The sequence below is a fragment of the Rana temporaria genome, chromosome 1 (genome assembly GCF_905171775.1).
Source record: "Rana temporaria chromosome 1, aRanTem1.1, whole genome shotgun sequence".
Classification (NCBI taxonomy): Eukaryota; Metazoa; Chordata; class Amphibia; order Anura; family Ranidae; genus Rana; species Rana temporaria.
The window spans coordinates 311,898,633-311,917,722 of record NC_053489.1 but is presented as its reverse complement, the minus strand read 5'-3'; positions in this window follow the sequence as shown (position 1 = coordinate 311,917,722).

Sequence of the window (19,090 nt, the reverse complement as noted above, 5' to 3'; positions counted from 1 at the left end):
GTACAGCTCTAATGACTCGCAGGATCGTGCCGACTTGCCGCAGTATAATGACGGCGGCTGGTCGGCAAGCAGTTAAAATAGCAAACTGGGTAGTTGTACATAATTTCAAATATGGTAATACTGACTATAAATAAAAAAAAAGGCTATAGCTTAGTAGAAACTGTTAAAAGTAAAATTATCCAGCTTGATAGTTGAGTTAAAAATCTGCCTGGGGTCTACAAGTGCTTTTACTACACCTAAAATTGTAGGCTCTTAACTGGCACATCATATTTTGTGCTGCCCTGATACATACCCAGATGGAGAGTGTATATGTGCTTCTTCTGCAAAACCTTTATAAGGCTTAACTCAAAGCTATCCCTTGCAGTACTTTTTCACTGGCACTAGATCTCACCAGTCTTCTGGTTTGAAAGATGGCCAGTGTCACCCGACCCACTTCCTGTGAGCCTTTGCTTTCTCACCCTCTGATGTGGTGTCATCAAGCAGCCTGGGTTCACAGTACCCCTGGCTGAGCCGCATTCACATGTCATTACCTGAATGCTGAGTAATTCAGAAGGAAGGATCACTTAGGCCCCATACAGACGAGCGGACAGTCCGATGAAAACGGTCCGCCAGACCGTTTTCATCGGACATGTCCGCTCGGAGATTTCGGTCCGATGGTTGTACACACCATCAAACCGAAATCCGCGCGGACAGACAGCGTGGTGACGTGGCATGCTAAGAAACATTTGTCCGCTGGAAACCTGTCCGATCCGCCGGAAAATTGTCCGGTCGGACGTACAGACGACCGAACATGTCCGCTGAAACTGGTCTGCGGACCAGTTTCAGCAGACATGTTCGGTCGTGTGTACGAGGCCTTACACTTATCAGTGAGAAAAAAGGGGGGGGACCCATGACATTTCTGACCCAGCTTGAAGACTGCAGACCAAAAAAGTATGTACAGAATGATTTGTTTTATCCCAGAGGGGCTTCAGGAATAGGAGGGGGAAACTAGAGTTATGTTTAAGTCTATCAGATCTGATATGTGTCATGACTAACATACCATGACCAAAATGCAGTGGGGATGCTTTTGGGAAGTAAAGAGAGATGGCTGCACATTGATCTTGAGCCTTAACTCCATAACATATCAGCAACTTTTATAAGGCCATAATCCTTCTACAATTTCTCTGAATCTCCAATATCTTCTGGTCTACACCAGAATTGCGTGATTGAGCTGAAATGCAGGGATGTAGTCTATCTGTCAGACAAGACGCCAGCATCTCCAATCCTCACATACAGTTCCCTCCCTGCCAATCTTCACAACAAATCCAGACATGTCTTCTAATTCTGAGAACACCACTGACCCTCTGATAGAGCAGAAAACCCCAAACGCCTTGTGATACAGAGCTTTAAGCTAGATTAAGGTTGGTGTTGCAAAAGGAGCTAGAAACAACAACACACAAACTTGCCTCTCAACTGACATAGAAAATACGAGAACTTATGAACCATACAAATGCCCTGGAGGACAAAATGGATGTCAACATTACAGTTTTGAAAGCCATGAACAGGACTTCAGGGATCTCAAAGGAGACATGGACCAAGCTATGTTACATCTTAATAGTTTGTGAACCAGTGACACAGGGGCACCTGAAACCTCCCTGAAAGTCGTGATCTATGCAGCTATCACTTTACTGTAGTAACTGTTACCATTCATTTTCATCAAATGCTTGGAGTTCTAACAGATTCACCAGGCCTTGGGACCAAGAAAGTCCGATGGCCCTCTTCACAACATTATCATCAAGTTTTCTTTTACAACACAAAAAAGACTCTCTTGCAAGTGATTCATCATAAAGCTAAACTTAGTTTTTAAGGCTATCAACATGACTTTTTTGACAACCTGGTTCAAATTAATATTCAGAATCATGGGCATATACAGCCTTATACTGCCACTTTGCTTTCCCAGCAGAAAACATAACAAAGGGGTTTCTAATTTAAGTTTATTTTCACCTGTCAAGGCCAGACCCACTCTGCCTTTACTCCAGAAGGCACCAAATTGAAATACCTGCATTTACTGCCAAACACAGGGCCGATCCTAGGCAGGGTGCGCAGGGTGCTTTGCATCCAGGTGCCTGCAGAGGTGGGGGCGCCGATGTGTATATACACACTAAAGTGCCTCAAAGAAGCTACTAGCAGGACATTTTTGGACATCCTGCCAGCGCACCTCTCCAGTATGAAAGCACCCGGGCTCTCACACTGGGATTGCAGATGAGGCTATTTTTAATGCTAAAGCACCTGAAAAAACCCTCCAGTGTGAAAGGGGTCTAATGGACCATCTTCTGTACTATTGTCTGCAGTCTCTGACCATCTCCTGTACTATGTCTGCAGTCTCCAACAATCTCATATATCATGTCTGCAGTCTCTGACCATCTCCTGTACTATGTCTGCAGTCTCTAATCATCTACTATATCATGTCTGCAGTCTCTGATCATCTCCTGTACTATGTCTGCAGTCTCTGATCATCTTCTGTACCAGGTCTGCAGTCTCTGACCATCTCCTGTATCATGTCTGTAGTATGTCTGGGGGTCTTTCTAACAGAAGCCCTCTCTGTGTCCATCAGAGAGGCCCCCCAGGATGTATTGAGGGGACCAATCCAAAATAAGCTCACTCCAAGAAGTATGTAGCTGAGTTCAAACTCACATGGAATGACAAATAGAAGAAATCCCCATAGTGTAAAATCGTAATAAAATCGTGTTTATTGAGATGTATAGTAACACTTACAATTAGATGCAAAGTTAAGCGCGGTGTAAATAATCAGGAAGCGGCGTCTCCTCTGAGCCTTCTCCCATCTGCTGAACTCCGTGATTGTGTGTCTCCGCGTATAATGCGTGATGGCATTCCAGCTAGGCCACACCTACGCGTTTCGTCATCAAAAGCCGTCATCGGGGATAGGCTGCTGGTTCAGCGTCATCGCTAAGCCCTTAAATAGCAACGAAACTCCATTTTGACTCAGGGCAGTTGTAAGAAGGGCATAATAGAAGAGACACAGACGTATTAGGAGCAAAGCAAAAGTAAATGGAGTATAGGCAGAGAACTGCCATCTTGTGGACAAAAAAGAGAACGCATGACGTAGTCCAGCATTAGGAAAGAAAAAAACAGAGAGAGAAGCCGCAAAAACATGGAATAAAACATAATACATAATTAATAATTGATACTTTATACAATCATTAAATAATAATTAACTAAACAAAATATATAAAAATATATAAAAATATATAAAAATTCCATTGCAAATAATGGAAATAAAGGCCATAAAAACATGAATAAAATTACATTTAGGACATCTACGCATTATTTAAAAAGCAATTAATGTCCCAATCCAAGTTTAACCCATGTGGAATGAACGACTTCATATAAAAAATCCATTGGGTTTCGAGTTTAGATATTGAGCGAACCTTATTGGTACCCCTCCAATGTGGGCACAATTTTTTAATGGGTAAAAAGAGGGTCCCTTTAATTTCTTTATTGTGGTATTTAGCATAATGTTTTGACAAGTTATGCTTGGGGAAACCCCTCCTCACATTCCCCACATGTTCTTCTAATCTTACATGGAGGGCTCTCTTGGTCCGTCCAATATATTGTCTTGAACAAGGACATTGTATAAGATAAACAACGCATTCACTGGAACAAGTAATGAAGGAGTCGATATCGTATGTATTATTGGTCTGAGTAGACCAAAAAAAAAAGGATGTGATGCATATTCAATACCTGCCCCCTACCCACATATTCAGTAAAATAATTTTAACTTTTTTTATCTTTTTATCCATATAAAATGGATTCATGCATATTTGTCTCTAGAAATATGAATCTAACAGCTTACAAATATATAATGTTTTTTTATTATTATTAAGTTCAGTTAATCTATTATCCTGATCACCACCATGGGAGGGAGGGGCTGCTGATGAGGGCAGAGGGCGGGAGCAGCTGCTAGTCCTGAGTGCCCCATGAATCCCCCGTGCTATTGAGGAGCAGTGATCTAGCGGTGACTGTACACCAGAGTGGCTGGAGGAGATACACCTGCAGCCGGGATTCCTTGTTACTTCACCCGCGCCTACACCGCCTACACCCCCTGTGATATGGAGGAGCTTTGATCCGGTGGTGACCATACATCAGAACACCCGTACACCAGAGTGGCTGGAGGAGATACACCTGCAGGATTCCTCGCTGCTTTACCCGCTACTGCACCCCAACTACGGACACCGCTCTCACCACTCTCATTACGGCTCTCACCACGATCCGATCCAAGACTGCAAACAGTTACTCTTCCCAACTACGGTCGGACTCCCGTGTACCGTGAGTAACTGTGTACCGTCACTCCCGTATACTGTCTTCCGTGTTTCGTGAGTAGCAGGGGAGCAGAAGTGGTGGGAATAGCCGCGAGTACAAACATTGCAAACAAGTGTCGAAGTGTTTTATTTGTATACAGACCCCCGCTTGCACTCCTCGTTTGGGGGATGTGGGGGAGGATTGTGCTTTGAGATGGTGAGATATCTGGCTAGCGGACTACTAACAACAGCTTGGACCGGGAAAGCGGCAGCAGTTGCTCATATTGAACGTTGGATGAGCAGAGAGGGGAGATGAGCAGAGAGTGGTGAGTGGTTGAGGGGGAATATTTGGAGGAGCAGGGAGCAGGGGCTCCGATATCTGTACTGGCGTTTACCAGTAAGCCCTTGTCCCCCTGTCTACCTCTCTTCTAATTAGTAAATGAGCATATAAGCAAAAGAGCGCACTGGTGGTCTTAACATTAAGGACCCTCTCTTGTTATTCCCTACACAGTATATATATATATATATATATATATATATATATATATATACATACATTTTTTTTCTCCTCCTGAAATGAAATTAGATTCTGCTACCTTGTGCTGAGTAAACAATTGATCGATAAGAATATGTGAGAATCTTTGGATCGCATACATCATTGAGGCGCTTGAAACAGCATCAATGTACTCGTTCCAAATCAGTATAAGGGTTGAACTTTGTCTTTTCCTCAACTAAACTATGAGTAGATTGAACCTAGCATTAAACTGATCTGAGCGTTAAATTCCGAGAATTAACTGACTAGAACAAATTCCTGAGCTGGTGACTTTTTTTTTGCCTTCATTAACCTAAATTCTAATATACTGCTAATTCCTGCTATATAAGGCATCCCTGTGTTACCTGGTACTAGAGCAAATTTGCGGTTGCATAGAAATCGCCAGAAATTTCCAAACTCAAAGATCGTAGTTACAGATCGCATACATCTTAGGCCCCGTACTCACGACCAAACATGTCTGCTGAAACGGGTCCGCAGACCAGTTTCAGCAGACATGTTTGGCCGTGTGTAGGCCCGAGCGAACCATTTTCGGGCGGATCGGACAGGTTTCCAGCGGACAACTGTTTCCTGGACTTGCTTTAAAACAGTCCGCTGGAAACCTTTCCCCCCGACATGTACGGTCGTCTGTACAGACCTACCGTACATGTCCGGCCGCCCGCCATCCCTCGCATGCGTCGAATGACTTTGACGCATGCGTGAAAGCATTTTAAAGGCAGGCCGCCCATGTCGCCGCGTCATTGTCGCGGCGACACCGCGGACACGCCCCACGTATTGTTTACGTGCGGACCTCTGTTCGATGGTGTGTACAGCCATCGAACAGAAGTCCCCGGGCAGACATGTACGATGAAAACGGTCCGCGGACCGGTTTCATCGGACATGTCTGCTCGTGAGTACTCGGCCTTACAGGTGATCAATGTATCACCAGAAACATTTGAAGCGACACCTACATGCTCTAAACAAGTTTCGGGGCGAGTTTTATCTCTTCTCAGGGTGAGTCTTATCCAGAGCTTTTTTTCTCAGAAAATAGGTGCAGGAACTCAACCACGACCCTGTTCAGATTTCACAAACAGTAGAAGGGTCTTAAAGGAGCATTAAATATCAGGATTGCATTACATACAGAATACAGAGTTCAGGGGGTTACACACAGAGTGCAGAGCTGTCACTTGTAAACACAGAAACCAGACTTCTTTGTTTACAAGTGATTGTGTTGAGCAGGCACCAAAGGGTCTGAGCCAAAGGTGGTGGAACTGAGTTCCCCCAAGTTCCCCCTAAAAAAAAGCCCTGGTCTTATCTCTTCCCCAATAACCTCAATAACATATGAGCAAAAAGAATGGAGTATTAAAACCCGAGATTTTACTGAGTCTGGATAATAAGAGAGCTGATAATTAGGTAACACACAGTAATATCAAAGTAATATCAAAGTAAATAAAGCAGATCGGACAGACATATTTTACATATAAAACCTGTCACGGACAACGATTGGGTCCCGCGGTTCTAGTGCTGGGAATAATAATTGAATAAACTGTAACTTGGTTACTCTCAGGACCGGCGATTAAAAAAACAGAACGGCGGAAAAAAAGGAGGTTGAACAAGGATGAGGGGAAGGCCGATAAGGGGGGCTACAGCAAACCCACCAAAAATAAGCGCTAATTAAAAAATATATGATAAAAAACCCAGCTAAGGATAGCCCGGAAAAAATGGCATCATCGAAGAAAAAATTTGCAGAGAACATGCAGAAAACAGGGCTCAGAAGACAATCAGGAGTGATAGAAGGGGCAAGGCCCTCTACAACAGCAGAGGAAAAAGATGAGGACTTTGAGGAGAATGGAATGGAAGAAAACCAACTCCCCACAAAAGGAGAAATAACAAAAATGTTTGCCAGAATGGAAATAGTTATGCACAAAATGTAATCTTCTCTTAAAGGAGAAATGGGACTAATACACGAAGATATGAACCATATCCTGAGGAGAGTGGAAGAAACAGAAGAAAAAATAGATGCCCAGGCAGCAGAAGTAAAGGAACTAAAAGATCAGATGATAGAGATACAAAAAGAACAAAGATATTTAAAATATAGGATGGAAGATCAGAAAAATCGCAACAGAAGGAAAAACCTGAAGATAAGGGGATTGCCAGATGAACAAGTGGAAGATCTTCAAGAAAAAAATCGATAAAATATTTGGCCAGATGTTAGGCAAAACAGTAACGGAAAAAATAAAACTGGAAAGAATTCATCGGATAAGAAAACCAGCAGGAGTGGCGGAGGAACTGCCTAGAGATGTAATTGTGCGATTCCACAATTTTCAAGACAAAGAGCAGATTCGATCTTGTCTGAAATCCAAAGGTCCTGTTAAATTTGAAGAGTCTACTTTACAGATTTTCCCAGATCTCGTAGCCGAGACACTAGCTAGGAAAAGTGGGGAGGGGCAGTGGGGAGGACAGAAAGGGGCGACCTCTATGAAAATCTCTAAGAAAGCTTCAGCTGTAATAAGCTACCTCATAATACTTAATGTCAAAGGGGAAGGACAGTGCGAGGACAGGGAGGGGCGGCCTATATGAGAATTTTTAAGAAAGCTTGAGCTGTAAAAAGCTTCCCTTATAATAATTAATGTCAAAAATTAATATAATATCTTACAACGTTCGTGGCATAAATGCCCCCATTAAAACTGCAAACATAATAAGAGAGTTCGTTTTCTTAAAAGCTGATGTGATATTCTTACAGGAAACTCACCTGACCTTGGGTACAAGTCACAGAATTGTTTCAGATGAGTTTCCTCTATGGTTTTATGCAGACTCCCCTATTTCCCGCGCAAAAGGGTTGGCCATAGGGTTCGCCAGGAGTGCTCGGTTCATTTTGGAAGAAAGGAGGGTGGACCCGGATGGTCGCTTTCTATTTCTCAATGGGAAATTAAACGGGACCGAGATCTCACTGGCGAACGTCTATGGACCGAATAAAAAGTCTGCCCAATATCTGGCTGGATTAGTGGAAGAGTTCATGAGCTTTAAAACAGGAGGGGTTGTCTTGGGAGGGGATTTTAATTTATGTTTAGACCCTAAACTAGTACGTCGCATGCACAGGGGAGCGAAATGGGCCAGAGGAATAAATAAAAAAAAAAGATGTATCAACACCAACTGGTAAACGCATGGAGAGCACAACACATGAGACAAAGAGATTATACATTCCGCTCACAGGTACATGGGACGTACACTAGAATTGATTATTTATTGGTAGAGCACAGGTTATTAGAACTGTTGGAAGACACAAAGATAGGAATCTCAACATTCTCTGATCACGCACCAATCGTACTACAACTGAAAATAGGCGAGAGAGAAAACAAGAAAAGTAACTGGAGGTTAAATGAAGAACTTTTATTAGATAAGGAATTAGAGAAGAGAATAAAGAAGGAGTTAGATCAGTTCTTTAAGGAACAGTACAGAGGGAATGTCCAAGACGATAATCTGGGAAACCCATAAGGTCTATATTAGGGGAATTCTAATAAAAGAGGGAAAAAAGAAAAGAAATAAAGAGAAAAAAATAAATTTAACTAAAGAAATCCTTGAATTAGAACAACTACACAAAGATACAGACCAAAAAGATCTATTACTGACTCTAAAGCCCCATACACACCATCAGATTATCTGCAGATTTTTGTCTTCAGATTTACCAAAACCATGTAGTACAAGGGCCTGCCTGATTGCATACAAATTGAAACTCTTAAGGTTTGACCTCATATTACATGGTTTTGGTAAATCTGAAGACAAAAATCTGCAGATAATCTGATGGTGTGTATGGGGCTTTAGTATTAAAAGAGAGGAAATGAGGGAAGCATTTGAACAGGAATCCCGAATAGCTTTAAGTAGGGTCAAGAAAGAACAATATATATTTTTTTTTTTAATTACTTCAGACTTAACCATAGCAAGAGACTTGCTCATGATTTTATTTTATCATATATAATGTCTCTACTCCAGCTTCGCATCATTTGTGGTTGTATACGATTTTATGTATTTATCTTTTACTTAATTTATTCTTTTTTTTTCCCTTCCCCCCCCCCTTTCCCCTTCCACTCCCCCCTCCCTCCCAAATCGCCTAATGGTTTGTTCTTACCTTCCTATTCATCTAATAGCTCCCCCAAATATTTCTCAGATGCCTTAAAGTCTTTCCACTGTCTCCATTTTCTGTTATAATTGTTAAGCTGGCCCACATCACAACTGCGAAGGTATTCCATGCTGCTATAATTTTCAACTCTTTCAAACCATTCTTTTACATCTGGTTTATTTTTAACTAGCCAATTTTTTGGTATTAGCCCTTTTGCGGCATTTATTAATGGTGGAATTAATGTTTTCCTGTATCTTATATTTGTATCTTTAGGTTCGTGAAACGCACAGGCTTGTATGGTGTTAGCTATCTTTTCTCCAGTGATTACTTCAACCAATTCCTGGATTTCATGCCAATAAGCCCTTATCTTTGGACAGTCCCACGATATATGTGTAGTTTTTACAATTTGTCCACATTCTCTCCAACACAGAGGAGGTTTATCTTTATTAAATTTATTGATCATTTCGGGTGTCCTATGCCATCTTGAGATACATTTATAGTTCATTTCAATTGTGTTCATGTCAGTTGCAGTATTATGTACGGATGCTATCATTCTTTCTACTTGTTGGTCTTCAAATTTCGTGTTTGTTTCTGTTTCTCATTTTGCTATAAAGTAAGGTTTTCTTTGCAGCTCTGATTGTCAGGATTTGATATACTCTTGATATAACGTGCTTTACTGGGGTTTGCATGAAGCACAGTTTTTCTAGTGGAGTTAATTTATTTTCGTCTCTTAATGGTGTGGGTATTGAATTTATCAGATTTTTTAGTTGTAGATATTCCCAGTAGTTGATATCCCATCTGTTTTTCTCCTTTATCTCCAAAAGTGTTTTTATCTTGCCCTGTTCTGTAATGTCCTTTATTTGTGCAGCCCCCATTTTGTTTCCCAGCCGTGTCTCTTTCCCTGGTATAAAAAAATTTGTTTCGGTGAGTGATATTAAAGGTGAATTGTAAATCCATTTATTCTGTTTGTGAATCAGATCCCAAACTTTAAAAACATTCTTAGTTAGTTTGTGGGTGTCTGCATCTAACACTCTATACTTTTGTGGTATCCATACATTTTTGTGAAGTGCTGTTTTACTTATGATATTTTCCATTCAAATCCATTTTTTTCAATCTCTTTGTGCTTGTTTCCCCATTCTACCATTCGTGCAATGATCGTGGCCTTATAATATCTCTTAATATCCGTTGCTGCTAATCCTCCGTGTTTTTTTCTCTTGTTAATGTTCCAAAATTTACTCTTGGTTTTCTGTTTCCCCATATATATTTTATCAACATTGTTTTGATGGTTTTGAAGAAACTCTGAGGGATAGCTATGGGTAACATCTGGAATTTGTATGTTATTTTTGGGAGGTGATCATCTTAAAAGCGTTTATCCTTCCCAGCCATGAAAGGGCTCTTGTGTTCTTTTTTAAGTCTGTTTTTATCTCGTTTAACAAAGGGACAAAATTGGCTAAATACAGACCATCTACTGTTGATGTCAACTTAACCCCCAAATAAGTTAACTCTCCTCTCACCCAAGTGTATGAGTATTTTTTTTGTAAGGCACGTTCGTCTTATTTCTCCACTCCTATGTTTAGAATTTCTGTTTTTATGGGATTTATTTTAAAATTCGAAAGTTCCCTGTACTTTTTTATTTCTTTGACTATGTTCGGCAGTGTCTCACGTGGGTTAGTTATGTACATTAAAATATCATCGGCATACGCCGCTATCTTATGTTCTTCTTCTCCTATTCTCGCCTCCTCTATTTTAGGATTATTTCGAAGAGTTGCCAAAAAAGATTCCAGCGTTAATATATATAGAAGTGGCGAGAGCGGGCACCCTTGTCTAGTCCCATTATACATTTTAAAGGGAGATGACAGTTTACCATTAACCTTAACCATTGCCATTGGTCTACTGTACAGGTTTTGTATCCAGTGTCTAATTTTAGGTCCCATCCCCAGATGCTGGAGCATTTCCATCATAAATCCCAGTCTACCCTGTCAAATGCTTTCTCTGCATCTATTGACAGGAGTAGAACTGGGGATTTTACGCTCTTGTTTTACTGCAGTAGTAATATCGTTTTTTAACTATTATCTCTACCTTCTCTAACGGGTATAAACCCGGTCTGGTCTGGGTCTACCCAATCGGGCATTAGGTCCTTTAATCGGGTGGCTAGTATTTTTGCATATAATTTTGTGTCAGTATTTAGTAATGCTATAGGCTTGTAACTAGAACATAATGTTTTATATTTCCCAGGTTTTGGTATTGTGGTGATGTAGGCCAATAAAGATTCATGTCGCATTTCCTCTTCTTCTCCTATTTGGTTAAAGTAATCACATAGTTTCGGAATCTGTTGGTTCTGTAATTTTTTATATTTAATGGTGAACCCATCTGGTCCGGGGCTTTTCCCAATGGGTGTTTCTTTCAAAGCTCTTGTAATTTCTTCTTGTGAAATCCTTGCTTCCAGGGCTGTCAAACGTTCTTCTTGTATTTTTGGCAGTTTGGCATTTTTTAAATATTCTTGTATTTTTTCCTTCTGCTTCTCTTTCTCCTTATATATATCTTCCTTTCTAATTGCATATAGTGTACTGTAGTATGTTTGAAATGCTGCTGCGATATCAGCTGTTTTATTTACCATTTCACCTCTTCCGTTCTTTATCTTCTCGATATAGTTTAGTGATTTATTGCGTTTCAGCATTTTTGCAAGGTATTTTCCAGGCTTATTTCCTCCTCTATATCTATCCTTTCTGATTCTATTAAACTCCCTTCTTGTTTCCTGTTCCATTAGGTCTTTCAATGATTCCCTTTTTAGTATTAGGGCTCGTTGGATCTCCTTTTCAGCATTTCTCTTATGTCTTTGTTCTAAATCATATATTTATTTTAAGATTTTTTGCATATTAGTTTCTCTTTCTTTCTTTTTTCTGGCTCCAATGGCTATCAATTGGCCCCTTATAACGGCCTTGTGGGCTTCCCAGATAGTTGCTTTGCTCAGTTCTGGTATATCGTTTGTCCGGAAGTACTGATCAATTTCTGTTTCTATTATCTTCTCTACTTCTTGGTCTTCAATTATATCTTTGTTTATTCTCCAAGCTCCTCTCCCCATCATTTCCCTTTTTACTTTTAGCTTCATTGTCACTGGCGCATGATCTGATATTGTGGCTATTTCTATTGTTGTTTCCATTACTACCTCCAGTGTGCTATGTTCAATCAATATGTACTCCAATCTGGAGTACATTCCGTGTATCATTGAATGGTATGTGAAGTCTTTTATACTAGGGTGTTGAATCCTCCAGACGTCAACTAATTGATGTTCGAATAATTTTCCTTTTACTCTTCTTAATACTTTTTTTCTTTATCTAAAGCTCCAGAAGTAGAGTCTAATTTGCTATCCATGGTAAAGTTTAAATCTCCAGCCAATATTAGGTAGCCTTTTTTAAATTCTCCAAGTTCCTTTAAGATCTTTAGCAAATATTTTTTAGGATGCTTATTAGGACCGTATACATTTGCCAAGGTATACTCTATACCAGATAAAGTTCCTCTCATGAACAAAAATCTGCCATCAGGATCGACTTTCCTGTCTTCTATCTTGAAGCCAACATTCTTGCCAAAGCCAATTGCAACCCCTTTTGCCCTTTTTGTTGATGAGTCTCCATAATACCATATAGGGATATTCTTGGAATATAATTTAATGTTGCCCTCTAATGCCAGATGGGTTTCTTGTAGAAATATTATTTCAGCGCCCTTTCTTTCTAATTCATGCAACGCCATATGTCGTTTCTGTGGAGAGTTTAGCCCTCTAACATTGTATGTTATAAATTTTATTGAGTCCATTTTTCTTTTTTCTTTTCATATTTTCTTCCCTTCTTCCGTTTATACAGGGATGAAGAGACCCCAGGCCCCGTTTTGCACCGGGGTTCTCTCCCGCCCCATAGCTCCAGGGACAGCAGATCAACTGAAGAATTCTCTGTTTTTCTTCTCTTTTGAACAAACCATTTTTCTTCTTCCCCGTTGTTCCCCCCCATAACCTCCCCCCTCCCCCTGACGTTCTTCAGATGGTCTAGACACATGGTCTCTTGGCAGGTTCCTATGACCTTTCCTGGCCTACCTGCTGATTGCATCAAGGTGGCGTACTGTCTGGCGCTCGTGCCCATCTCCTTTGGGTATAAGGAGATGGTTTAAGAGCTCCCCGAAAGTCCAGGTCTCCGCACGTTTCTATTCTATTCTCCCTACCCTATGCCCCCTTTGTTAGAAAGAAACAAAGAAACAATTTTTCTCCCCTCCCATTATGTCCTCCTCCTCGAGACCAAATGCCAAGATTCCTCTTCCTGCGTTTCCTCTTCTCGTCTCGTGTTGCTTCCCCTTAAAGCCTCAGGCACTGGAATTTCCAATTTTTCACAGAATTCCTGTACTTCTTCTTCAAACCTGAGTTTTACTGTATATCCGTTTTTCTTACTAATCAAACACGCAGGGAACCCCCAGTTGTATTGGATCTTGTGTTCTTGTAGGGTTTTCAGCAAAGGTTTTAGCCTCCACCTTCTTCTTAAAGTGTCTTGTGATAAATACGGAAAGATTTGTAATGGTTTTTCTTCATATTTTAGTGGGGGCTTCCCCTTCATATTTCTCCATATTTGATTTTCTTCCTCTAGATTCTCAAACCTTACTTCTAGATTGTAAGCTCTAACGAGCAGGGCCCTCTGATCCCTCCTGTATTGATTTGTATTGTGACTGTACTGTCTTCCCTGATGCAAAGCGCTGCGCAAACTGTTGGCGCTATATAAATCCTGTATAATAATAATAATAATAATAATAATTATGTCCCGTGGACTTTCTACAGGTACTCCCCTAGGTCTCCTTATCCTAAAGACTTCTTCAATCCTTACGCAATTTGTTTCCTGGCTTCCCAGTAGTGGATTAAATATTTTTCCCATAATTTCTTTCAAATCCTCTTTCTGGGGGTTTTCAAGAAGCCCTCTTATTCTTAAGTTCTTTATCTTGTTCTTATTTTCTTGTTCTTCCATCTTATAGGCTTGTTCCCACTGTTCTAATCTTAAAGTTCTTATTTCCCCCTTTAACTCTTTTATTGTAATTGTATGGGTATCTACTTTATTTTCAACCTTTTCCACTCTGGTGAGTAAGTGTCCCACATCATTATGAATAATGGCAATTTCCTTTTTCAATGAGGATTCTAGACTCTTCAGCGATTTCTCCAAAGCTGCAAACATGCTTTCCATATCGCATTTCGTTGGGAATTGCTCCTTTCTATGCTGTTCCTCTCTTCCCTCTCTTCCTAACTCCCCCTCTATTTCAACCTATATCTCTTCGTGGGAATCTGTATGTGTACTTATTTCTAAGGCTGTTTTATTTTGGGCCTTTTTCTCCCTTTTCTCGTTTACTTCAGGTTGCCACCCCTTAGTGTTCTGCTTTCCTATGACCTGGTTATTTCCACTTACACCAACTGTAACATATTTGGCCATAGTCCCAGGGCTTAAACTTGAACGAGGTGACTTTGCTACTGCTCCTCCTCTTTCTGATCTCCCCCTCATACTACCGATCATCCCAGATCAAACCCCCCCCCGCTCACAGTCCTTTTGCGTTTTATGGTTTTATCTAAAAAAAAAAGCTTTCAAAGTACTGAGGGAGGTACTCACCACTCTCTCCCCTTTCCTATCTCCCCTTACCTGATCTTCACAATGTATGGAAAGTTGCTGTTTTAATGTCTTGCGCCCAGTTATTTCAGAGAACGGTACCAAAAAGGTAGAGATTGGGAGAGATAGGGAGCAGAGTGTTTAAACTGTTCCTACCAATTAACTCTTTCCCCAAAAAAATAAAAAAGAAGGACAGAGGGGGAGGGGGGCTCCTAATAAAAAAAGAATAGACCAGTCTATATTTTTTCTTTTCCTATTCAAATTAAATCAATTTCCCATGTTCTGTTGCTCTATACTGCGGATTTCCTATTGCTTTTCGTGTTTATATGATGTTTATACGATTATCTCAGTTTCATTCAAAAGAGCAACAGAGCAGCAAGAGTGGGGAAAAAAAAGGAAAACAGCAAGAATTTTTTTTTTGCAGCAGATAAAAATAGGGACCGATCGATTCTTTAATTGTCCCACACACAGCTCCTTACAGCAGTTAAAACGGCACTCAATCTTCAAATGTCAAATCTCCAGAGAAAAATACAAATCAGGTTAATTAATTGTTTCACACACTGCCTCCTGTGCTTATAGCATTTAAAACTGCATTTGAGGGGAGGGAAAAGTGAAAGTAGAAGCCTCTTGATTGACTTTGTTTAAACAATCAATAATACTCTCTACTCTATTCACCCCCTCTTACCCCCTTTATATTTCTATATTTTATATTGCTACTTGCGTTGTGACTCCACACCACAGCCTCTGCCGTTTTTCGGCTGTCAATGGTATCCGGATCCCTTCTCAGCCTCGGGATTCCTCGGTCAACCTCGGTCTTTTCCAGATGGTTTTCGGCCGTTCTCGGGGGCACTCGGCAATAGCCGGTGGTCGGTGGTCCTCGATACGGTCGCAGTTCTTGCAGTCTCGCTCTCGCTCACGGCTCTCGGCTCCACTGCCTCTTGATCTCCGCACATGCCGCACACACGTCGCACACACAGTGCACAGGTGTCTCCCTCTAAAGCCGAAGCTGTCGGTTCCCCCTCCACGAGTGATTTCAGGTACGGCATGTTAAGGACATCAAGACTTAAGCAAGACTTAAACACGGGGAGCAAAGAGAGAGGCATACCATATCCACGAGCAGGCGGGGGGGTGGGGGGCATGGATTCACAGGGACAAGCTTTCAGCGTTCATGCATAGAGGGGCTGGAGACTCGGAACTCACGGCGTGCTCCCAGCTGGCGCCATTACCAGACTCCTCCATCCCTTACTATCCTTAAGAAAGAACGATATCAATGGGGTAATAAGGCGGGGAAATACTTAGCGAATATACTAAAAAAATAAAAACAGCCAACTATATCGAGAGAATACAGACAAATACCGGAGAAATAAGATTTAAGACATCAGATATTATTAAAAATGTTCAGGAATTTTATGGGAGACTCTATGCAATTAATAAGAATAGTACCAAAGAAGAAGTAAAACTAAAAGAGGAGAAAACGAGATTATATCTGAGGGATTTGAATTTAAATAAAATTCCAGAAAATAAACTCAATAACCTTGAATACCCTATAACAGAAGAAGAAATACTTAAAATTATTCAAGAACTGCCTAACGGTAAAAGCCCCGACCCTGATGGACTGACAATATTGTATTATAAAATCTTTTCTGACATACTAACCCCAAAATTATGTTCCTATTTCAACGGGATTGGAGAGAAGTGGGAGATGAGGAAAGAAGCATTAGAAGCTTTAATAACTGTAATTCCTAAAGAGGGTGAGGACAACTCCTTATGCTCCAGTTACAGACCAATTTTGCTCCTTAACATCGACTTAAAGATATTTTCAAAAATCCTCGCTAATAGGTTGAAAAAAATAATGAAAGATGTGGTCCACATAGATCAAGTAGGCTTTATCACAGGGAGAGAAGGAAGAGATAACGGAATTAGATCCCTCCTGATCATCGAGGAAATCAGGAAAATTGGAGCCCCGGGACTACTCCTGTCAATAGATGCCGAAAAAGGCTTTTGACAGGGTAGACTGGGGCTTCATGCAGAATACATTAGAGGCGATTGAAACGGGGCCCAGAATGAGAGGGTGGATAAGATCATTATATAACAGACTACTGCAAAAATCAAAGTTAACAGAACCATCTCAGAACCCTTTGAAATGGAAAATGGCACCCGTCAGGGGTGTCCATTGTCACCGTTGTTGTTCACCCTCGCATTAGAACCCCTGTTAAGAAGGATAAGGCAAAACGTGGACATTAAAGGGATAACAATAGTAGGAGAGGAACATAAACTGGCCGCCTATGCGGAGGATATATTGTTCTTTGTAGCAAACCCCAGGATAACCTTGCCCAATTTAATGAAAACGATTAAAAAATTTGGTATGATATCCAATTTTAAGATAAACCCCGCCAAATCAGAAATCTTGAGCATAAACATTCCTAAAAAAGAAAGAGGCGCTCTACAGGAAGACTTTTCATTTAGCTGGAAAAAAAGAACTAAAATACTTAGGAATTAGATTAACAACTTCAATGGAGACCTTATATAAGATCAATTATATCCCATTGTTAAACGAGGTCAAAGATGACCTACATAGAATTACACCAGGGCAACTATCATGGACGGGGAGAATAAATATCTTTAAAATGATAATATTACCAAAATTAGTTTATAAAATACAGATGCTCCCAATACCTATACCACAAGCTTATTTTTAAAAAACTTCAGTCAATGTTTCTTAAATGTATTTTGCGAGGAAAAAAAACATGTATAAAATTAACACTACTGACCAAAGACAAGACACAAGGGGGGTTAGGGGCACCAGATATAAGAAAGTACCACCACGCAATTGTCCTTTCACGAATAGTGGACTGGGCTAAAAACAATTCAGGAAAAAGGTGTGTAAACATGGAAAATAAACTGAGTAAAATAGCACTGGGAAAATTAATTTGGGTTCCGGAACAATATAGAGGAATAAGTCCCGAAGCTCACTATATCACTAGGCACGCACTAAAATTATGGGATCAGATGCACAAGAAAGAAAAATGTGAATACAATTCACCTTTTATACCGTTAAATGACACAAAATTCTTTCCACCAGGGGAGGAAAAAAGGTTTGGTAAATGGATAATTAAAGATAACACCCAATTAAAAGATGTTATGGAGCAAAACAAACTACTAACATTACAGGAACTGAAAATTAGAAAGGAAATGATTTTGATTGATGAATGGCGGTACGCGCAATTTAAACACTTTTTTGAAAGTCTCCCACAGCCTATTAGATCTCAAGTAAACCTCCGGCCTTTTGAAAAATGATGTGGAGACAAGATCGAAAAAGGGACAGTTTCAAAGATCTACAAAATCCTGAATGTCTCTAAAATGCAGAGCGTACCGCCTTTCATCAAGAAATGGGAGGAGGAGATGGGCTTATCTGTAAATGAACATGAGATTAGACAGTTAATAAAGAGAGTTCACGTAACGTCGGTAGACAATAATATAATGGAACAGAACTACAAATGTTTGGTACGTTGGTATCTTACACCTGATCGGGTACATACGTTCTCAGGAACCACAACACAGCTATGCTGGAGAGGTTGCAATGAAATCGGTACGATGACCCACATTTGATGGACCTGTCCAAAAATTTGAATATATTGGACAGAGATTAGACAAAAAATTAGAGAAATATTCAACTTAGATTTTCCAGGTGACCCATGGGTTTGTATTTTACACGGGGCCCGAATGTCAACTAAAGAATACCTGAAGACATTAATCCCACAGTTCTTGAATGTGGCAAAGAACCAAATATCTTGTAATTGGCAACAATCGGAAAGACCAACATTAAGAAGGTGGTCCAATAAAATAGATGAAATTTATAATATGGAATATCTAAGATTTAGAGACGGAGGAAACTGGGCGGATTTTGAAGAGAAATGGAAAGATTGGAAAGGGTTCAAGTTTACGATGGAATATGCACAGATGATGGATGCTTAATTACAATTTAATATAAGAACATCATTTAAAGACATGAGGTAGCACCCGCGAGGGATAGAGAAGGCGAAAACTGATAACTGAGATTAGAGAGAGAGGTCAGGGGGTGGGGGTAGATAGGGGTGGGGGGGCAGGGACAGGGGAGGGAGGAAGGGAATTAAACCTCCATTAAGACAAGAGATTTTAGAAATTGCAGGAGGATAAGAGCAACGGAAATAGAATATAGTAATGAGTAATGATGGTAATGACTATATATTTTGATAAAAGGAAAGAAAGGAAAAAAAAAATTATAAAGATACAAATTAATACTTTGAACTCCACATATGATGCGAAACTGAAGTAGAGACGGAAATATTGAAATAAACCATGAGTAGGTCTCGTGCTGTGGTTAAGTCTGAGTGGAGGGAAACAAAAAAAAAAAAAAATCTATTATCCTGATCAATTTAGTATTTTTATTTTTATTTTGTATATAATGTTTTTTTTTAGATTTTATACATTTCACATTTATGATGCACATTTTTGTTGCATAAATATGAATTCTGGTTCAAGC